Source organism: Pantherophis guttatus, chromosome 4 (assembly GCF_059756535.1).
Source record: "Pantherophis guttatus breed Tessera chromosome 4, ASM5975653v1, whole genome shotgun sequence".
Classification (NCBI taxonomy): domain Eukaryota; kingdom Metazoa; phylum Chordata; class Lepidosauria; order Squamata; family Colubridae; genus Pantherophis; species Pantherophis guttatus.
Window position 1 is genome coordinate 40,234,008 of NC_142066.1, and position 14,169 is coordinate 40,248,176.

General features: G+C 40.6%; 1 long non-coding RNA gene across 2 annotated transcripts; it reads left to right on the forward strand.

Annotated features, from left to right (window-relative positions):
- The first annotated feature begins 3,724 nt into the window (after nucleotides 1–3,724).
- LOC117669041 (uncharacterized) lies at nucleotides 3,725–13,559 on the forward strand. Of its 2 annotated transcripts, none has more exons than XR_004592351.3 (4): nucleotides 3,725–3,901; nucleotides 5,757–5,849; nucleotides 8,184–8,294; nucleotides 11,995–13,559. It is a non-coding gene; the product is annotated as an uncharacterized LOC117669041 (long non-coding RNA). The 2 variants fall into 2 exon arrangements; XR_004592352.3 differs by having other exon boundaries at nucleotides 3,798–4,498.
- Nucleotides 13,560–14,169: the final 610 nt, after the last annotated feature.

Consider the following 14,169-nt stretch of genomic DNA (forward strand, 5'->3'; position numbering starts at 1 on the left):
CAGCTGATGACTAGAGGGAAAAAACTGTTTAAACTCTTGCCGTGGAGCTTCAAAGGGCCGTCCTACAGCTGATCAGTGTTTAAAGCAAACAAATGAGTCGGGTCGTAAGTGCGAGGACCTTCCAGAAATGACTGACCAGCTAGCCATGCCCACCTAGTCACATGACCTCCAAGCCACACCCTCAAAATAAGCCACGCCCACAGAACCGGTAGTAAAAAAATTTAGAACCCACCCCTGATGTATTGTGTCACTTTAAACTCCCCAAAAGATAAAAAAGACATGGCTTTCACTTGTTTTGAATTATAACACGATCACCCTCAATCAATGGTAAGTGTTGGTTGGAATTTTAATCCAATTTAAATTTTAAACCTTGGCTACGTAGGAAAAACCTGGCTAGAGGAAAAACACACATAAATCCTACGAAGAAGTAAGAATATATATATATATATATATACACACACACATACACACACACACATACATACAATATATATATATTGTATATATTGTGTATATGTGTGTATGTGTATATATATATACACACACACTAGATTTTTTTCTCCCTCTTTGGAATAGCTTGTCTTTTAAAGAACAGACCATGTTTTCATGTTTACCAGTTGACCATGTCAAATTTCCACAATATTTTGCAGCCCGTGTCCAGGATCTCAGTTTGGGAAATGATAAAATAAAATATTTATTACTTGTTGATCCCAGCTTAATTACCAAATTAACCCAAAAGAGTACTCTGAATTTAAGATGACCCACCTCCCTAAAATATAAATTGGCCAGAAAAACATAGTTTGTCCCTATTACTGTACTTTTTGTGCATCTGTGGTGACATTTCATTTTTAAAGGTAAATCATTGCATAAAGATAAAAAATTTGATTCAGATGAATACAAAACTGCAATTCCCCCATCGGATAGTTTTTTATGGCACAGATCTATGTAATTTTCTTTCTCCATGGATGTGGCATTATTACAAATACTATTTTCTTTCCTTTAAAAATAGCACAACAGTTTGTTTTGCATTTAATACTGTCCACTCACACAAGTTTCCAGATGTAATTCATGGGACATGTAAAAGATGGAATTTCAAGCAATGGCCAAAAAAAAAAAAAAAAACAATTTTCAGGAGAAGAAAGGCTGGGAAAGAATAGCAGAAAGACATCTGGTACCATGGCTTTTCTGGGAGATCTCATGGCTGAGGTGCTCCAAATATTAATTCTACAGCATAGATTAAAGGCAATGTTAAAAACCAAAATTCAAAAACTGTTTTGGCTGAAGGAATGTGGAAGATAAATTTCAACAATTTCTATCAGCCAAACAAACAGGAATATTTTAAAGAAAGAATTACCTAAAATTTTGTCCATTGAACAAAAAAAGGTGAAATTTCTATATAGTTTTGCATTGTATTGTAAAAATTAGAAAGCTATTTTAGTAGTAGGTATGGAAATTGAGCTGTAAAACCATCTAATTTTCTAAGAAATTTTCATTCTTGTTTCTTTGCGGTGCCATGGCCCCAGGTGAAATTCTATAGAAATTAATGTAAATCACTATTTATTGTTGCCAAGTTACACAGCCACAATGTATAAGATTACAGATAAGTAAAAGTGGCTGACTTTTGAAAAAAGACTGGCAATATGCAATTCCTATTTGAAAGCTTTCTAAAAAAGTTTGATAAAATGATTGTAGAAAATATTCAGATACATCTAACCATATATAAATCAGACTCACAAAAGGAATGTAATTTGAAAGCAGTAGATTTGCTGGAAAGAAATAAGGAATCTACAGACCTAAGTCTTACAGACTTAGAACTAACTTGAGTTGATTCTCACACCTCTTTGAAGTTCAAGCCTACATTCCTTGACAAAAGCAAAAACCTGACTGAGTAGACAGGGAATAAACTGGCTTTCCTTACGAAAATTAAAGGGGATTGAAATATGCATTTATCACATTCAACTGCAAAATAATTTCATCTGGACTTTTTGGGGACCAACTTTGGAAATTGGACCTATTATATTTAACCAGAGAACAATTGATAAGAAATGGTATTAAGAAACAAATGTGGATATTTGATCCAGAATGAATCATGGTTATCTTCTGGGATGATTTGGGATATATAAGTTGCCATAGTAAATTTTCTACGAATTGATGACAATAACATTTTGTTAACAGAGTTTTTGAAATTTTAATCTGTTACAGCCATGTATTTGTATAATTATGCTCGTATTTCAGAATGCTAAATATTAGTAAAGTATTAGTAAAAACAGATTTTAAGTTCAAATGTTTTATTTGCTTAGCCATTTTCTTAAACAATGTCTTCATCTTATACTGTGATTGAATGATCTCCTTGAAGGTAAGACTAGGATTTCTTCATCAGTAAACATCCCAAATGGTTTTCAATGCAGTGGATGGCTAGGTTCATACAAAAATGGCCCATTAACAGAATAACAGAGTTGGAAGGGACCATGGAGGTTTTCTAGTGTTACCCCCTACTCAAGCAGGAAATGCTATAAAAGGGCTGTCAAACTCCCGGCCCACGACCTAGATGCGTCATGCACTGGCCATGCCTCTGCCCGGTTTAGCAAAGGGGAAAAAAGTCCCGATACATCACGTGATGATGTTAGTTTGACATCCCTGCCCTATAACATTTCAGACAAATGATTGTCCAACCTCTTCTTAAAAACCTCTAAATTAATTTAGAATTTCAGATCATTTCATGGACACACTTTTGTTTTTTAAGAGCGTAGCTGAGTATATTTCTGATTCAGCCATGAAAAATTCCTAAATATAATCTAGCAAAGATACAGTTTGAGGAAAGGTGTATTAGTTGCAATAAATCAGTATTCTACACATGGATATATAATTCAGAGAACTACAAGTTGTCCAACCACATTTTAACTTATTGCACAAACCCAGCCGGTGCAGTCAATAATTTGATGTGTCATATAAGCTTAGACCATTGGATTAACTGAAAAGCTATTTGTGAGGTTGTGCTATCAGTTCTGATAGAATAAATTAAGAGTTTTTATTCAAGAAGCAAATGAACAAGCTCAAATTATCCTATTTTGGATACATTATGGTAAGACCCAGCTCCCTTAGGAAAGTCATAAGGCTTGGACAGAGAGAAGAAAAGAGGATGACCAGAAGCAGGATGGATGGACTTGGTTACAATTGGGGGAAGGGGAGGGAGGAAGAGAGAGAGAGAGAGAGAGAGAAGCTATCACTCTGGAGAGAGATTGTTGCTAAGAGTCAACTCTATAACATATTAACAGCCAAAATAGCTATGAGTGTGTACCCATGAATTAAAGGTGAAGTTTAGAACTTTTCTTTTTCAAATGTAACTTGCAGGTTTTTCTATAAAACCATTATTACCTCTGAGTAAATACAACATGTCCGGGGAAGCAAAAGCAAATTTTATTGTATCTATGGAGATATAAGCCGCATAGATCAAGAAACAAACCGGCCATTTGCTTAGGAAGTTTCTCTTTTAAAAATCCAAGTTTTTAAAAATGCTCCCTTTTGCTGTAATGCTTCGGGAATGGGCACACGGGTCGGTGAAACGCTTTACAAGGGAAAGCACGACAGTAAATAAATAGAATCCGCTCGCTCGAAGTACAGTTCCCAAATCTGCAGATCTCTATCTAGTTCTGGAAATATAGTTATGGAGAGCAGCAAGGGTTAAGACCGTAGATCAATTCAGGTTCCGCTCTTGCCTGTAGCTAGAGCGGTTAGCTCTTCCGATTCTGGGTTAGAAATGATTCAATTCCTGTCGTTTCCTCTTGCAGTCCCACCCTAAATAATTTCCAACGCAGATTCTGAGCGCCGCGAAATCCGACCTCTCCTTATGTTTGGAGTTAGGAGGTCTCAAAATCGAGCTATCTTTGAGCTGAGAAATGAGGTCAGAAGCGGAGCGTTTGGAGGAGTGGCCAGGTGTAAAATAGCAAAGAGGGATAGGAAAGCTTCCCCATCTTGTGCGTGGAAGTCTATTAGTGCGTGCACGGGGGATACGCTCTGCGCACTCAAGGATGAATAAAAATATAATATAAAAATATTAAGAAGAGAGGATGCAAGGCTGAGGAATCTATAATAGCAGAGAAAATCACCCTGCATTGAGGACGCTTTAATGCGGGATTTCTCCACCTCAAAAACTTCCACTCTCAGAATTCCCCAGCATGAACACTGGTTGGGAAATTTGGGGGATTCTCTTTATGAGGTCCACACATCATAAAGTTGTTAAGGTTGAGAAACCCTGCTTTAATACAAGAAACTCTTATCTCTCCATCACACCCCAGAAACTCTTGCCATTCATCTGCTACAGTATTTCACTTAAAAATACCAGATATGTTTTCAGAGCCTTTTAAGTCGCAGCCAGGAAATCAAGTTTTTTTTTAAAAAAAATGCTGTTGAGTGAGTGCAAAGTTTATCCCATCATTACAAATTGAAGGTAGCTTTCCCTTTGCTCAAAGGAAATTAAGGTACAGCTTTGAAGGCAAAGGTGAGGCCCAGGGCAGATTTATATCCAAATCCTGTGACTATCACTAAATGTTGTATCTTATGATTTATGATGAATGCATTTTTATGATGATTATGATCATGAATTATCACTTATAGCTTTCATGTACACTGAGAGTTTATGAATCGAAAATAAAATCCTTGTGTGTCCAATCACACTTGGCCAATAAAGAATCATATTCTATTCAAATGTCCTCTGTTTAATCTACTAAATGCCACAGCTGTTTCTCCTGCATCCTCATGTTTCTAATGATCATCCCAGATTAGGACCAGATAAGTTTCTGGATGCAAAGATGTGCCATATGCAACTTCCCTAATGAGGTGGTAGCTTGCCATCAGTTGAGCAGCCGGGAGCCTGAGTTGTTTTGGGGAATACAGGGCTGAATTAAGTACGAGTATTCCTTGATGTACAACAATTTGGTTAGTGATCATTCAAAGTTACAAAAGCACTGAAAAAGTGACTTGTGACCCTTTTTCACACTTATGACCATTGCAGCATCCCATGGTCACATGATCAAAATTCAGATGCAATATGGCAACCAACTCATATTTATGATGGTTGCAGTGTTCCAGAATCATGATCACCTTTTGCTACCTTCTGACAAGCAAAGTCAATGGGGAAGCCAGATTCACTTTACAACTATGTTGCTAAACGACTGCAGTGGTTCACTTAAGAACTGTGGCAAGAAAAGTTGTAAAATGGGAGAAACTCACTTAACAACTGTCTCTAAGAAAATGTCTTTAAAAGGTTTACATCTGATTCCATTTTGGTAAAGTTCAGGGAGGGGTATGAAACCTTCCAGTCTCATGATGCTTTCATCCTGACCCATTTATGAAACTTTATGTGAGATACAAATTTTATCCTTCCTGGCCCTTCCATTATTTCTCAACGCTAATATTTTCTTTTAAAGATAATTCACAAAGAAAGGACAGGCAGAAAAAAACCTACAAATTTGACCCTAATAGGGCAAGAAACTATCAGTCTGAGAGTGGCAAAGAAAGGAGAATTGAGGGAGGGCATTCCTACTCATTTAGATTAATGAAACCTAGTTTTCTCAAAATCTTTCATCTCGTTCTTGAATTTGAATGTGTTTATTGCCATAATTTCTATGATACTATTTTTGATTTTATGAAATACCCATGTTATATGGATCACTGATCCAGATAAACTACAAATCCATTTGTAGGTAACACTCCATCTGTAAATACATAAGCTCACCCTTATCCATATCTTCATTTAGGTCCAGCCTTTTATGCCACTGGAAATGCAGAGTCTCTGCCTTGATGGAAGGATATCATGCAGGATGGATATTATATAACCCTCCTTTTCTTTGGTAAGGTAATCTGAATTCTAAATTTTTGAACTTAGGAAATATTTTAATGTTATTTTGGGTGATTCTTAATCCATATTGGTTTGGAAGCCTGGTTGTAGTGGAATGTGTTAAAAGGAAAGTCATATCTTCATATCTTTAAAAGAAAGAAATAACTAAAACAACCAACTATTTCTAGATTTTCTTCCCTATATATTCCTCTGGAAAGAGAATGTATCTGGGGCAATTTTCTCACCCTACTTTTTCATTTAGCTATTTTTGCTTTAAGATACCCATAAAGTTTTGAAATGACTTTTTGTTCCATCCTCACAATAGTGGTTGTTAACTGATAATGATAAATTGATGTGCTATGTTGAATTGTTATAGAAGGAATTATTGCATTACCATTGTCTTTCTCATGTATCTCAATGGTTCTCAGATGGTATAGTGCTGTGATCCCTCTAAAATAATAAATGATTTTGTGTGGCAAACTCCCCACCCCAGCAATTAAAAAAATAAAAAAATTCAGACTGCATTCTGATGGGTCTACCTGGACAAGCCACTGTTGTATATTCAGCAGTGATCCAGAAGTAAATGTGCCAGCCAGTACATCTAATCTGGATTATTATCAGAATTTATTCTCTGGATATTTAGAGATTTTTGCCTTCTTTCTAGGGCATGTTATGGCCTGCTGCTAAGTCTGGTCTAGGCAGCCTGAGAGTTGAACCTTTTCTATTTCTTGGAAGAAGGTGACACCTCACACTTCACCTGCTCAGGATGCCTGGAATGGGTGCACAGGCTCTGTGCTAGGATTCAACATAGCCATCCTCCCCCTCCACAGTGACAAAACCCTGGAAAAGTGGGAAGATGAAACTAGACATCACAATCCTTGTGGGGCCAACTTGGGGAGTGTTCCATAATACAGTGCTACAGGTCCAAAGGTCACTGGCCTAATCCCTGACTACCACAGACCCCAATTCAGCACCAGCAGTTGGCACCACGGCAAAGATGCTTGGTATCCTGGTGGAGGAAGTGCAGCTCTCCTCAAAATTGCAAGTGTATCTCCTATGGAATGTACAGTTTGAGAACCTCTGCAATAAAGGATGATTTTTTTTTTTAATAAATGGGAAGAGGTGATCGAGCTAGAATTACAGAGGAGGTGAGTGGATGGCATTTTGGCCCCTGCATGTGTCTGATTTAGTAAGCTGCTGTCAACAGACTTTGTTATACATCTACTTTTTGTAATTTCATTTAATCTTATCCAAGGTTTCCAATTGGGATGGCATAGAGAGCCAAATCAAACCATTATCTGCCTTAATACAGGGTTTCCTGACTTTTTTGAGCTGGCGGGAATGTTTGAACTTTTGAGAATGGGTCACAATACTCTCAAAAGTTGGCAGATGTGAGTAAATTACCCATTTAGACAAAAGACAAAATAGTAATGTTATTTTCTGACACTCTTCTCCTAGGATATTTCTGCTATTCTCCTCCTAAGATACTTTCAACCCCATTGCCAACTAAAACTTTTTTTAATAGTTTCATAGCATTTCCCTTCCCACCTCCCAAAAAAACTATCATTTGGATATATATGGGGCCCAGAATTGACATGCATTTTGTACTATTTAATTTAATTTAATTAAAATTAAATTAAATTAAATTTAAATTTAAATAATTGGAGATAAGGCAGATGTCATCAGGCACATCAGTATTCAGAGCAATCACATTGCAGATTCTCTGTGTAAACTGATGATATTTTTCAAGTCCAAAGTACTTTACCACTTGATGGCAAACTGGGCTGTTTTGGTGCCAGCTATTGTAATTGCAAATATGCTACTACGCTATGTCAATAATCCTGCTTGGTTCTCAGTTACAATGTCTAAAGTTCTACCACCTTTTGGGTACAAGCCGCCATTTCTCTTAAAGAGAGAAATAGATGGATTTTCAAAATATTAACTCTGAATGCAACTGTGAGACTGTAAATCTAATTTCAAATGAGACTTCCATATAAGGCCAACCATAGCTAGTGGTTTGTTCTTGCTTGACATAAATTCATTGAAATGCAGTACTGTAGCATCTTATTCATGAGTAATTGAAGTTGCACTGATTAAGCATGATCCAATCCACTGAATCAGAACATATTTTGAAAGTTATTTCACAAGTGCATAACTCTTGAGACTGCATTTATACTTCGACCTTGCCATTTTTTTAAAAAAAGCCATTTAAATAAATCACTATTGTTGGATTTATACACATGGTTAAGCCAAAATTAGATTATGGGTTGATATGTGATCTCTTCCCACTCCCCTGCTCCACTGGTCATTCATGAAGGGAATATTTTTTGTTTTTCAATTCCTCCAGTTTGTGAACCTGTGGGTGAGAGAATCTGGAAATTGATTCTACATCTGACAGATACTCCAGTTGAGAAAAGTATCATTATCTCAGTAATTGGATTAGCAGAAGCTTAATTTGGTGAGTAATTTAATTCATTTTCTTGGTCTGCGCAAAGCTGAGAGTCATAAACTAACCAATTGACTCTGTCTGCTACATCAGGTCTGCATTAGAAAGCCCATTCCGTTCAAACTTATCATATAGGTCAGTGATGGCTAACCTTTTTGCCATCGCGTGCCAGGAGAGGGGGGGTGGGGGAGGGACGTGCACGCACGTGCCCACGTGCATGCACGCGCAACCCCCCCCCCCGCTCCTGGCACATGATGGCCTGGTAGGCCTGTTTTACTTTCTTACCTGGTTCCAGATCCTCTCTGTTTATCTGAGGGTGTCCTGCCGGCCGCCTTGAAAGAGGCGGTGGTGAGGCCTCTCCTCAAGAAGCCCTCCGTGGATCCGGCTGTTTTGGCTAACTATCGTCCAGTCTCCAACCTTCACTTTATTGCGAAGGTTGTTGAGAGTGTGGTGGCATGACAGCTTCCCCAGTACCTGGATGAAGCTGTCTATCTGGATCCGCTCCAGTCCGGCTTCAGACCTGGGTACAGCACGGAAACGGCATTGGTCGCATTGGTGGATGATCTCTGGAGGGCCCGGGATAGGGGTTATTCCTCTATCCTGGTCCTATTAGACCTCTCAGCGGCTTTTGATACCATCAACCATGGTATTATGTTGCGCCGGCTGGAGGGACTGGGAGTGGGGGGCACTGTTTTGCGGTGGTTCTCCTATCTCTCCGACCGGTCGCAATCCGTGTTGACAGGGGGGCAGCGGTCGACCCCAAGGCGCCTTGTTTGTGGGGTGCCTCAAGGGTCGGTCCTCTCGCTCCTCCTGTTCAACATTTATGTGAAGCCGCTGGGTGAGATCATCCGTGGTTTTGGGGTGGAGTTCCATCAGTACGCTGATGATACTCAGCTGTACATTGCCACCCCAGACCATCCCAATGATGCCTTGGAAGTGATGTCCCAGTGCCTGGAGGCCGTGCGGGTTTGGATGGGGAGAAACAGGCTTCGACTCAACCCACTCCAAGACCGAGTGGCTGTGGCTGCCGGCGTCCCGGTATAGCCAGCTGACGCCATCGCTGGTTATTGGGTGCGAATCATTGGCCCCCATGGAGAGGGCCCGCAACTTGGGTGTCCTCCTGGATGCACGGCTGTCTTTAGAAGGGCATATGACGGCCGTGGCCAGGGGGGCTTTTTGCCAGGTTCGCCTGATACGCCAGTTGCGCCCCTTTCTGGACCGGGACTCCCTATGCACGGTCACTCAAGCACTCGTCACCTCTCGTCTGGACTATTGTAACGCTCTCTACATGGGGCTCCCCTTGGGGTACACCCGGAGGCTCCAACTGGTGCAGAATGCGGCCGCGCAGGGGATTATGGGAGCGACGGGGCGCTCCCATGTGACTCCTCTCCTGCGCGAGCTGCATTGGCTTCCGGTGGACTTCCGGATGCGCTTCAAGGTGTTGGTGATCACCTTTAAAGCACTCCATGGCTTAGGGCCAGGGTACTTACGGGACCGCCTTCTGCCACCAATAGCCTCCCACCGGCCGGTTCACTCCCACAGAGAGGGCCTCCTCAGGGTGCCATCGGCCAGACAATGCCGGCTGGCGACCCCCAGGAGGAGAGCCTTCTCTGTGGTGGCACCTACCCTATGGAACAATCTACCCCCAGAGATACGAGTGATCTCCAACCTCCGGACTTTTCGTCGGGCCCTAAAAACTTATTTTTTTCAGTTAGCCGGTCTGTCTTGATTTTAGGGTTAGTTTTAAAATTTTAATATTGATTTTAAATTGACAAGTTTTAAATTACGGGCCAAATTTATAAATTATTTTAACTCTATTTTTAACTGTAATGTTATGTATAGATGTTTTTATTTTGGCTGTTCACCGCCCTGAGTCCGAAAGGAGAAGGGCGGTATAGAAATTTGAATAATAAATAAATAAATAAATAAATAAATAAATAAATAAATAAATAAATAAATCAATCAATCAATCAATCAATCAATCAATCAATCAATCAATCAATCAATCAGGGAAGGGCGAAAACAGCCTTTCCCACTCCCTTGGAAGCCCTATGGAGGCTGAAAGGGCCCATTTCCCAACTCCCGGTGGGAGAGGAAGTGACATTTTTTGCTGTCCCCAGCCTCCAGAACCTCTCTAGGAGTCTCTAGGAGCCTGTCTAGGAGTCTCTGGAGGCTGGGGCAGCAAAAAACATCACTTCCTGTCCCACCGGGAGTCAGGAAATGGGCCCTTTCAGCCTCCATAGGGCCTCCAAGGGACTGGGAAAGGCTGTTTTCACTCTTCCCAGATAAATAGAGAGGATCGGGAACCAGGTAAGAAAGAAAAATGGGCCTTCCCCACCCCCTCCAGGCCCTCCAGAGACAGGAAACAGCCTGTTTCCCTACTTCTGGTGGGCCCAGAATGCCCGAAAATCAGCTGGCCGGTGTACGCATGTGCCCCAGAACTGAGCTGGCGTGCCCACTAATATGGCTCCGCGTGCCACCTGTGGCACGTATGCCATAGGTTCGCCATCACGGATATAGGTAGTTCTTAATTACCATTCAGCAAGCATCTGAAGTTACAGCAGTATTAAATAAATAGCACATGCCCCGTGGCTGAAATTATGGCCCTTGCAACACTTCCACAGTCAGGTGATCAAAATTTGGCACTTTGAATCCCACCACACTTATGACTTCAGGGGCACTTCAACTCACCCCTGCCACTTACCTCCCCCTGATCTCTGTTCTATTGGCTCCTATGTACAGTGGTATTCCTTGGCAGCAGGGGCAGTGCTCTAGAGGTCTGAGGATCATGGCAGCTGACTGAGACTGCTAAAATACCCTAGCCTCTATTTTAACACTAGTACTACCACTGATGCCAACTGATATCAATATGCAAGGTGTCCATAAGGACAGAGATGGGAAATATAGACAGGTGTGGGGAGTTCAGAAGGAGGCAGTCCCTTACTTTGGTGAGGCTCAGGGCTAGGAGTGACTATCCGTGAATGGTTTGGTTCAGGTTGGATCCTTGCCTAATGGCCAGTGGGTTTTGATTAACAAAGGCAATTGATTTCTGTCACTAAGTGATATGGTTATGTAATGTCACACTTTACAGCTGCATTGTTTAGCAATGAAAATTGTGGTCCTAATTACTGTTGCTTATCAAGGACTATCTGTATTATAGCAAATGCTGCTCTAAAGCATTTCAGTGAACCAGTTAAGCACGTGTACGAATCCAGAAAGTAAGTGGCTATTTGCAGGCTATGTTTTCATCTAACATTAGCAATAAGTGAATTTATCTGCCTTTGGTTTCATAAGATTCCTTTTGTTTTGCAGTTACTTTTATAACTTCAGATATCTCAAGTTGACACACCACACTAAGCCATGTTTATGTTTATTTTGGGCGTAGTGCTGTCTGTAAATCAGGCCACAGTTTAGTAATCAAGGTTTGCGTATTAACAGTATATAGGCCACTTTCGGTCTGTGCAATAAATTATGGTTAAAAGTAGGGGTATGCAAAACTTTTCAAGTCTTAATGATTCTGATTGGAAATGACCTCTTTCACTTGTAATATGAGCTAGTTTTATCACTCTGGAAATACTTCAGCATCTCTGAAATTATCAACTCAGCTGCTTCCTACTCAGAAAAAGGATGTTTTGAAATCAAATTTGAAATGTTTGTAACTCTCTAGTTAAAATGTTTGGTGTAATCCCTGATCATTGTCTTGTTGTAACAGATGCCAGGAGAAAATGTGAGTTACAAACCTTCCTTGTCAGAAAGATGTTATCAAGAGAAGAACCTGAGCAGATGGTGGCCGAGGGACCTCCTCTGAAACTGGAGCACGACAGAGTGGGAGCTGGCAATTTCACACTGTTACTTCCTGCCAAACCGAGCCCCATCTCCTCAAGCGAGGACCAGCAACCATACAAGTGCATGGAGTGTGGGAAGGGCTTTAGCCAGAGTTCACACTTGATGCACCACCTAGAGACACACTCAGGAGAGAAATCTTACTAGTGTACAGCCTGCCCCAAGGCCTTCACACAGTTGTCAAACCTGCAGCAGCACCAGTGAAAGCATACAGTGGAGTGATCCTTTACCTGTGATTTATGCGGCAAATGCTTTTCCTGGAATTCCAATTTGGCTCAGCACCAGTGCCTCCATATGGGCCAAAAGCTTTATGCTTGCACATAGTGCAGCAAATGTTTTTGTGAGAGAGCTCAGCTTCTGGAATACCATGCACCCATACATGTGAAAGGCCCTATCCTTGCTCCCAGTGTTGGAAACACTTCAGCCGCAGCTCTCACCTGTTATATCACCAGCGCCTCCACAATGATCAAAAGCCTTATATTTGCATCTCTGTAACAGCGCTCAGCTCCTGGAGCATTAGCACCCCCATAAGGGAGAGCAGCCCTATGTCTGTCCACAGTGTCAGAAATGCTTCAGAAACGCCTACCACCAGTGCCTCCACGCTGCCATTATGGAAAGATAGGAGGAGGATTGAAAGGCTCTTCTTTCCACTTGCCCCACTCTACTCCCTGCAAGTAGCCTTTACTAACTAGTGGAACAGCCTGGTCAAATAGGGGGAGGTGCTTTATAAGCGTTTCTCTTTTATTCCTTAATCACTGGAACTGTGGAATTTCTAGTTAACCGTAAGCTTTACAAGCTTTACCTTGCGGTAAATATTTACCTTGCGGGCGGCTTTCTACTTGTGTTTTCAAAATATAGCGGAAGACAAAGAGGAATATCTGGGGCAAGTGATGGCAAAGATGATTGCGGAAGCCCTGCAACAAGATAAGCAGCAAATAATAAGGGAGCTGGATGAAGTTTACCGAGTGCAGACCAATTACGCTTAAGAAGGAACAAGCTGCCAAGAGAGGTCCACATCAGGTTTGCTAGGAAGAAAGTCAGAGACATACTGTATAATGTTACGAGGGAGGAACAGCTGATATATAAGGGGAAGGAAGTAACAACATTGAAACAAGTTCCCAGAAGGGTTAGGGAACTAAGAAGGGACTATCGATTTCTAGCCATGCAATTAACCAAGAGAAATATTTTATTTAGATGGATTCTGCAGGAAGGCATGATAATTACATGGCTAGGGAAGAAAATCAAGATTGACAGCTTAGTAATCGCACAAGATTTTCTTGATCAGCTAGTGGGGATGGAGGAAGAGTAGAGCAGTAAAGAAGACACCGAAGCAGCAGCTCAAGAAGAGGAAATACATTCTCAACGGGAACCCAAGGAAGAATCTCTGGAAAAGAAAGAATTAGAAGAAAAAGAAAGCAAAGACACAAAAGAAAAGAAGCCAAGAACCCAAAGAGTTACACGAGCAAATAAAATCTAAAGTCGCCCAGGAGAATTGTATATGGAAGATTGGAAATTAATATCAATTAATGTTAACGGATTAAAGGAGAGTAGAAAAAGAAAACAAATATTTACAAAACTAGTTAAACAAAATGCCGATATTATATGCCTTCAAGAAGTCCACATACGTAAACAGGATGAAAGATATTTAGAATATAATAAATTAGGGAAGGCCTTCACTTCACTAGCGGAAAAAAAAAGAGGGGGGTAGTAATATACGTTAAGGTAATTGCGGGAAAAAAATATGCCGACTCAAAAGGGAGGACGTTAATGATTGAGATAAAAAGAGATAACTTATTAATATTATTGATAGCTATATATGCTCCAAACAAAAACCAGGGAAATTATTATAAAAAACTTGATGAACAAATAAGTAAAATGGAACATAGCAAAATTTGTATTGTGGGTGATTTTAATGGGATTGTTGACCATGACAAAGACTATAGGAGTGGCAAAGTGGAAAAAAGGGAAGCCCTACCTAAATCGTTTTTTGACTTAGTGGAGGAAATGAACTTAATAGATATTTGGCAGACCCTGCACCCAAATG